Below are 9,178 nucleotides of genomic sequence, written 5' to 3' on the forward strand. Positions count from 1 at the left end.
TTTTCGCGGTGGATTCTGGGTAAATGTCGCCAGTCATTCCTTCCTCCGGGAAAACAACGGCAGACAATCATTTCAAGCCCGTTTTCCCAGAATTGCCCTGGCATACGCCATAGCGTGGCAACCATGGACACTGTTTTGCCTTTTGTGTATGTCCCCGTATGTGTACTAGATGCCGCTGACAGAGGCGGGCCAGCAGTGCTACACAGCAGCATGAGTTTGCTTTTGGATAACAGCAGAGATGGTTACCAGCCATATTGTACCATCAACCATACCATAAATTGGTAATAAGATGGGCATGGTTACCTGTCCTTTTGCACTGCACCATTTGCTGCTGTCATAAGTGCCCCTGGCCGAGCAGCCAGGGGCGCAAAAGCAAAAACTGGGAATGACTCCCTGAGTCAATCCCTCCTTTTTGGTATCTAAAAATAGAATCAGTCCTGCCTAGATTATGGGCAAGTGTACTAGAGAACCACTGTATCATAGAACCAGAGAGCACAGCTGCTCTGTGTCCGATCCTGCATAAATTATGAGCTGTATGCTATTCACAGGGGGTGCTCCTGCAACAACACCACCTGTTCATTCCGTTCTTACCCCGGCCTTCCTGGGCTACCATACCATTGTCCCCCCACTTCTGTGATGAAGTAATAAATAATGCAGGAATAAGACACAGTGACTTGTTTGTGAGAAATGACTGGAAGGAAGCCTCCAGCTGCAATGATAGTCCAGGCAGGACATTAAGGAGTGTGGATGAAGGAGCCCATCATCCCTCTGCTAGTCCAGGGGCAATTGAATCTTTTATTTACAATGAAGGGTGGGGGCTGATGGAGCTCAGCCCCCTGTTGCAATGATGAGGACGGTTACCAGCCATATTGTACCATCAGCCATCAAAAATTAGGGACAGGCGCCCTTGATCGACCTTACTGATACTAGTCGGCATGGTTACCAGCCCTTTTGCACTGCCCCATGTGCCAAGAGGCTGATGATGAGGACGGATTTCCAGCTTTTTGTACCATCAGCCATCCATAGCGTGGGGGGAGCAAGGATGTTGGTGTTGAGTGCTGCACCATCGCGTCTATCTGCAGCATTCAGTAAAGATAGGGTGACATGTAAAAGACTCAACAGAGGATTGTTTTCACTTCTGGTGGTGGGTGTGGTGTGTGCGCAAATTGCCGAACTATGCCCTGACCCACCGCAGACACTGTGTTTGACCCTAGAAGCATTTCGAGCTCATCCAAGAATGCAAATACTTTTCGGAGACAGCAGGAACTGTGGGATACCTTGCGTCCTCATTCCCCCCTCCCTCCATGAGCGTCCATTATATTCTTTGGCGTTCCGTTACGCTCGTCACGCAGCTGCGTGCTGAGTCTGTGCTATGCCGTGTGTCCGTAGATTTTTTAAAAATACTTTGGACCAGGCGTAACATTACAGTAATTACCCTAATTAGATGCAGGAGTCTCCGAGCGAGATCACCCTGAGGAGGGTCACTGAAGGAGATATAGAGCGCATGCTGCGTGAAAGCCCGCACGAACCAGGGCCCGATGCAGCCGTGCTCGGGGAGGCAGTGCTCCCTGAGTACCTCATGAAAGCCTGGCGCGGAAAACTGTGCTACCACGGAGCACCCAATAAGGCAGCTCTCCCCAGGAACCTCCTGCGGAGGCTTTTCGATTACCTCCAGGAGAGCTTCGTGGAGATCTCCCAGGAGGATTTCTGTTCTATCCCCATATATATAGAGACCTCCTTTTCACATACTTCAGATTCCTGTTATATTAAGAATAAAAATTTACATGTTTAAAGCATTTACCGACTGCTCCTTCCCCGATTCAGGGTCCGGGTTAACGGGCAGGGAGGGTTGGTAGGGGATCTCCGTGACGGTGATGAAGAGATCCTGGCTGTCGGGGAAACCAGCGTTGTAAGCGCTGTCGCCTGCCTCGTCCTCCACAAACCCTTCCTCATCTTCCCCGTCCGTGAACATCGCCGAGGAACTGTCCGTCGACACTGTCCCATAGTCAGAGTCCACGGTCACTGGTGGGGCAGTGGTTGCAGGCTCCGTAGCGTCCGTTTGCCGCTTTGATTTTTTGGTAGCCTTGTCTGGGGTCCTTGATTTTCACGCAGCGCTGCGTTGCATCCCGGCTGTATCCTCTGTCTCTCATGGCTTTGGAGACCTTCTCGTAGGTCTTCGCATTCCCTGTTTTGGAGCGCAGCTCCGAAAGCACAGACTCCTCGCCCCACACACCGATCAGATCGAAGAGTTCCCAGTCAGTCCATGCTGGGTCCCTCTTTCTATTCAGAGATTACATGAACTCCTCTGCTGGAGAGCTCTGCAGCGTTGCAGGTGCTGCGGAGCTCGCCCCGATGTGCAACCAGAACGTCAGATTCAAAGTGCCCAGACAGGAAAATGAATTCAAATTTTCGCGGGTCATTTCCTGTGTGGCTGGCCAGAGAATCCAAGCTCGGACTGCTGTCCAGAGCGTCAACAGAGTGGTGCAGTGTGGGATAGCTCCCGGAGCTACTAAGTTCGATTAGCATCCACACCAAGCCTAATTCGAGCTAGCCATGTCGAATTTAGCGTTACTCCACCTGCCGGGGTGGAGTACCAAATTCGAACTAAAGAGCCCTCTAGTTCGAATTAAATGGCTTCCTGGTGTGGATGGTTGAGCGGTTAGTTCGAATTAACGCTGATAAATTCGAATTAAAGTCCTAGTGTAGACCAGGCCTTAGTCTGTATCTACAAAAACAACAAGGAGTCCGGTGGCACCTTAAAGACTAACAGGTTTTTTGGGCATAAGCTTTTGTGGATAAAAACCTCACTTCTTCACACACCCTGAGTGCAGCAAGTTTGAGCACTTTAAAGCACTAGTGTGGACAGGCTCATCTCCCAGTGCTCAGAACTAATCCCCTCGTCGAGGTGGATTACCAGGAGCACAGCTCTTTGAACTTTGTAATGTAGCCATAGCCTCAGTAGGTTAGATCAGACAAAGAGGAATTACATTGATGTACCTGTGCCTTTAAGAACCCAGCCCTGGGAAGCTCATGCTGAGAAGTCCTGTCTGTGAGAGGGGAAATAAAAAAGCTCCTCTGTCCCCCACCATTTTTGCAAACACTCTGACACCCTCTGCCAGCGCCTCACCCCAAATTTAACGCCCGCTCCTCCTTCCCACCCTGATTTTGCCCTTTAGCCCCTCTCCTAACCCTGCCTCCAGCTGCCTGACCGCCCTGATCAGTCAATTTCCAACCCCTGCTCAGACCCTGGCCACCCCCCTTGCTCCAATTCACCCCCTTTGAACCGCTGTAAACAGCAGTCAGCAGAATCCTACAGCTAATAAGGGCAGGGTGAGGGGCAGTGGCTTCAGCAGATGTACCGAGCATGCTCAGATGAACTGCTCAGGCTGCTCAGCGTGCCGTAAGTAGCACATTTCTACGGGAGCAGTGTCATTCCTTACACCTGCCTGGGCATGGTAAGGGGAGCCCCGGAGGGGCTGGCAGGGGGAGGATTGATGAGTGGGGAGTTCCGGGGGCAGAGGGAGGGTTGAATGAGTCGGGAGTTCGGGGGGGGCTGTCAGGGGGTGGGGGGAGGTTTGGATAGGTTGGGGGGGTTGTCAGGGCGGGGGGAGGGTTGAATGAGTCGGGAGTTCGGGGGGGGCTGTCAGGGGGTGGGGGGAGGATTGGATAGGTTGGGGGGGTTGTCAGGGCGGGGGGAGGGTTGATTTGTCATTTCTTTGTTTTACTGAATAACAGGGGGCCCAATACTGTTCTTGGGGGAGATTTGTAGCTTCCTACATTTTGAATTCCGGAAATTTACTGCACCAAACCTAGCTGCCATCAGTCTGGTTTTCTCTCTCTGCTGACATTGCAGTTTTCTGCCTCTTGACTGGGGGGCGGGGTGAATCCTTTTGTTTTTGTAAAACATAAAATTATGCTCAGAAATAATCGAAACAGAAACCTGCCTCCTTTTCTCCTTCTGAACATAGTGGGAATTAAACATGTGCCTAATGTTGATCCTATGTTCAAGAGTGTCACTGAGTAGGGACTTCAGGCCATACTAAAAAAGGGAAAAATATACATTGTATAACAGATTATCTCCTAGTGTGTGAAGAGCAATTCAAGGGGCAATATCATGAAGAAACCTATAGGAGTGCAGATATTTAAAAATGGCAGTAGTGTTGGGAAATTGTTTTTGTTCTGTTTAAAACATTTTGCTTATTTTTAATTTTTTAATCACGTATTATTGCACAAAATATTAGATTTTAGTTTTCCTTTTTTTCAGTTTTCCTTTTTTTCCTCCTTTTTCTCTTTTGAGACAGGATAAGGGATGGATGAATAAAATGTTTTTATTCCATTTGATTAGAGTTTCTTATTTTGAATCAATTTGAATTTTTTTTCATTTAGCATCATTTTGTGGAAAAAATTAGAAATGTTAAAATAATAGGAAAAATCTGTTTTAAAAAAATTCTAAACGCCATATGCTATTGAAATATCATTTTTCTTTAAGTATTTTTGACCAGGTTCAGTATTGTCAACTCTCAGAGTTATTTGTGATTTTTGTGATTTTTATTTTGTCTCACAGTAATCGTTACTTTTCTGAAAGCCCTAATGTTCTAGTTTTGAGTTTATGTGAGACTACTTGATTTCATTTAAAGTAAAAAATAAATTTCTAGCCTTTATAGTTGCAGGGGAAAGTTTAAAATTGAGTGTACCCTCAAGGCAGAGCAACCAAATGGCAAAAAATAGGAACTCAAAATGTACACCTCTACCTTGATATAACGCTGTCCTTGGGAGCCAAAAACTCTTACCGCTTTATAGGTGAAACCGTGTTGTATTGAACTTGCTTTGATCCACCGGAGTGCACAATCCTGCCCCCCCTACAGATTTTAAAGTCAGTAACATACCTTTTTTGACCCAATTTGTGATTATTTTTTTAAATGTGTGCGGGGGGAATTTTTTGTATCAATTTTCAGAAAGTAATGTGGAGGGGGGGATAGCTCAGTGGTATGAGCATTGGCCTGCTAAAGCCCGGGTTGTGAGTTCAGCCCTTGAGGGGGTCATTTGGGAAACTGAGGTAAAAATCTGGGGATTGGTCCTGCTTTGAGCAGGGGGTTGGACTAGATGACCTCCTAAGGTCCCTTCCATCTCTAATATTCTAAGAAATATTCTAAAGCACAAAAAAAAATTCCACAAAAATGTATAGCTTGTATATATTCCCATAATTATGCAGCTTTACAGCTAATCAAAGCTACAAGACAAGAAAATAATTGGTGCAGGAAGTAGGGGTGGGAATAGGTGCAGTGTCCCCAGGTTTTATGTGGGGCTCTACTCCTGGTCCCAGGGCTCCAATCTTGGCCCTGCACATGGGGATCCACTCCTGCCCAGCCTCAGTCCCTTTACCACAGTCTGTGCCCCACCCTTCTAGAGATACAGCCCTGCTCCCAGCCCCAGCTCTGAGGCAGGGGTGGCTCTAGGATTTGCGCCACCCCAAGCAGTGGCCCCTCCGCAGGCACGTCTGCGGGAGGTCCATCGGAGCCACAGGACCAGCAGACCTTCCACAGGCATGCCTACGGGAGGTCCACAGGAGCCACCTGCTGCCCTCCCACGGGACGCTGCCCCAAGCACATGCTTGGCACGCTGGGGACTGGAGCCAGCCCTGCTCTGAGGGGAGGGTGTGTGGGGTATGAACAGGGGTAAAGGGGGCATGGGGTAAAAATTTTGGGAGCACTTTCACTGGCTTTCAGCATCCCCACTGTAAAAACTGTTCAAGTGCCACTGCAGACAACACAAGACCAGACAATACCACACACACCTAACACATTAGGGTGGGGGTGACATTGACTTTTGAATTCTGGGTTTGGCAGTGCTGCTGCTCTGTTTTTGAAAGGCACGAACAAATTTCAGTTTTCTGCAATAATTCATCCAATCTACAAAAACCCAACGTATCACCCCTATTAATTTAATTCCTCAAAGTGCTGTAGCCCTTTGGCAATAAGGGTCTGAAGGAAATGTCAGACTCTCAGGGTGGATGAAAATTGATCTTTAAAAAATGCTTTAAAAAATCAGAGGCTTTTCTTTCACTTGGCTTTTTTAAATTTAAATTAAATACTGGTTTATCTTTCAGATTAAAATTATGACTACTGATGCTAAGGCATATATATATATAAGGCCTGGTCCACACTAGGACTTTAATTCGAATTTAGCAGCGTTAATTTGAATTAACCGTGCACCTGTCCACCCCACGAAGCTATTTAATTCAACATAGAGGGCTCTTTAGTTTGACTTCTGTACGCCTCCCCGACGAGGGGAGTAGCGCTAAATTCGACATGGCCATGTCGAATTAGGCTAGGTGTGGACGGAAATCGACCTTAGTAGCTCTGGGAGCTATCCCACACTGCACCACTCTGTTGACGCTCTGGACAGCAGTCCGAGCTTGGATGTTCTGATCAGGCACACAGGAAAAGTCCCGGGAAAATTTGAATTCCTTTTCCTGTCTGGCCAATTTGAATCTCATTTCCTGGTTGGACATCGGGGCGAGCTCAGCAGCACCGGCAACGATGCAGAGCTCTCCAGCAGAGGAGTTCATGCAATCTCAGAATAGAAAGAGGGCCCCAGCATGGACTGACCGGGAAGTCTTGGATCTGATCGGTGTGTGGGGCGAGGAGTCTGTGCTTTCGGAGCTGTGGTCCAACAAACGGAATGCAAAGACCTACAAGAAGATCTCCAAAGCCATGACAGACAGAGGATACAGCCGGGATGCAACGCAGTGCCGCGTGAAAATCAAGGACCTGAGACAAGGCTACCAGAAGACCAAAGCGGTAAACGGACGCTCCGGACCCTGCCACCACTGCCCCACCAGTGACCATGGACACTGACGATGGGATAGTGTCGACGGCCAGTTCCTCGGCGATGTTCGCGGATGGGGAAGATGAGGAAGGGTTTGTGGAGGACGAGGCAGGCGACAGCACTTACAACGCTGGTTTCCCCGGCAGCCAGGATCTCTTCATCACCCTCACGGAGATCCCCTACCAATCCTCCCCGGCCGTTAACCCGGACCCTGAATCAGGGGAAGGAGCAGTCGGTAAGTGCTTTAAACATGTAAACTTTTATTATTAATGGAACAGGAATCTGAACTATGTGAAAAGGAGGTCTATATATATGGGGATAGAACAGAAATCCTCCTGGGAAATCTCCACGAAGCTCTCCTGGAGGTAATCGAAAAGCCTCCGCAGGAGGTTCCTGGGGAGAGCTGCCTTATTGGGTGCTCCGTGGTAGCACACCTTTCCGCGCCAGGCTTTCATGAGGTACTCAGGGAGTATTGCCTCCCCGAGCATGGCTGCATAGGCCCCTGGTTTGTGCTGGCTTTCACGCAACATGCGCTCTCTATCTCCTTCAGTGACCATCCTCAGGGTGATCTCGCTCGGAGACTCCTTCATCTAATTAGGGGAATTACTGTAATGTTACACCTGGTCCAAAGTATTTTTAAAAAATCTCCAGACAGACGGCGCAGAGACTCAGCACGTTGCTGCGTGACAAGTGTAACGGAAAGCCAAAGAATCAAATGGATGCTCATGGAGGGAGGGGGGACTGAGGACGCAAGCTATCCCACAGTTCCTGCAGTCTCCGAAAAGCATTTGCATTCTTGGCTGAGCTCCCAATACCTGTACGGTCAAACACATTGTCCGCGGCGGTTAGCTCGTCAATGTACCCCCCTCCCCCACCCCCGGAAGGAAAAGGGGGAAAAAAATCGTTTCTTGACTCTTTTAAATGTCACCCTATGTGTACTGAATGCTGCTGGTAGACGCGATGCTGCAGCACTGTACTGTAGCATCCTCTCACCCCCCCCCCGCCTCATTGGTGGTTGATGGTGCAATAAGACTGATATCCGTCGTCATCATCAGCCTTGCGGTAGATGGTGTAGTGCAGTAGGACTGCTATCCGTCCTCGTCATCAGCCCATAAGTAGACGGCCTGCTAACCGTCTTCATCATAGCAACAGGGGGCTGAGCTCCATCAGCCCCTGCCCTTCATGTGTAAAGAAAAGATTCTGTATTGCCTGGACTATCATAGCAGAGGGATGCTGGTCTCCTCTCCCCCACACTGCTTAATGTCCTGTCTGGACTATCATAGCAGCTGGAGGCTGCCTTCCCCTCATTTCATTTCACTAACAAGTCACTGTTTCTTATTCCTGCATTCTTTATTACTTCAGCATACAAATGGGGGGACACTACAATGGTAGCCCATGAAGGCTGGGGGAGGAGGGAAGCAACAGGTGGGGTTGTTGCAGGGGCACCCCCTGTGAATGGCATGCAGCTCATCATTCCTGCGGGATCTGACACAGAGCGGCTGTGCTCTCTAGTTCTCTGATACACTGCAACCCTAGTACAGTTGCCCCATATTCTAGGCAGGACTGATTCTATTTTTAGATACCATAAAGGAGGGATTGACTCGGGGAGTCATTCCCAGTTTTGTCTTTTGCGCCCCCGGCTGATCTCGGCCAGGGGCACCTATGATAGCAGCAGAAGGTGTAGTGCAGTAGGACTATTAACCGTCTTCACCTTGCCAATTTACAATGGCATGGTAGATGGTGCAGTATGGCTGATAACCATCTCTGCTGTCATGCAAAAGCAAATGAATGCTGCTGTGTAGCACTGCTGAATCGCCTCTGTCCGCGGCATCTAGTACACATACGCTGACAGTGACAAAAGGCAAAACAGGCTCCATGGTTGCCACGCTATGGCGTCTGCCAGGGTAATCCAGGGAAAACGGGCTCGAAATGATTGTCTGCCGTTGCTTTCCCGGAGGAAGGAATGAGTGACTGCATTTACCGAGAACCACCCGCGACAATGAAATTTGCCCCATCAGGCACTGGGATCTCAACCCAGAATTCCAAGGGTCGGGGGACACTGCGATGGGGTGGAACAGGGGCAGAGTTTATGCTTTCCGGATTGCCTGCAGCAGGAGTGCGCACGAGATCGGTGCTGTGCATGGTCTTGTTCACAGAGACAGACTCGACTGTGTTCATTGTTCGCAAAAATGTATCTTTGCAAGGAATTCACTCCCTGTTTCCCATCTCACAGCTTCCACTGTCTCCAGACCTGCCACAGCATCCCCCTCACAGAGGCTGGCAAAGATTAGGCGGCGAAAGAAAAAGACACGGGACGAGATGTTCGCTGAACTTATGGGCTGCTCCCGAG

Source organism: Mauremys mutica, chromosome 12 (genome assembly GCF_020497125.1).
Source record: "Mauremys mutica isolate MM-2020 ecotype Southern chromosome 12, ASM2049712v1, whole genome shotgun sequence".
Lineage (NCBI taxonomy): Eukaryota > Metazoa > Chordata > Testudines > Geoemydidae > Mauremys > Mauremys mutica.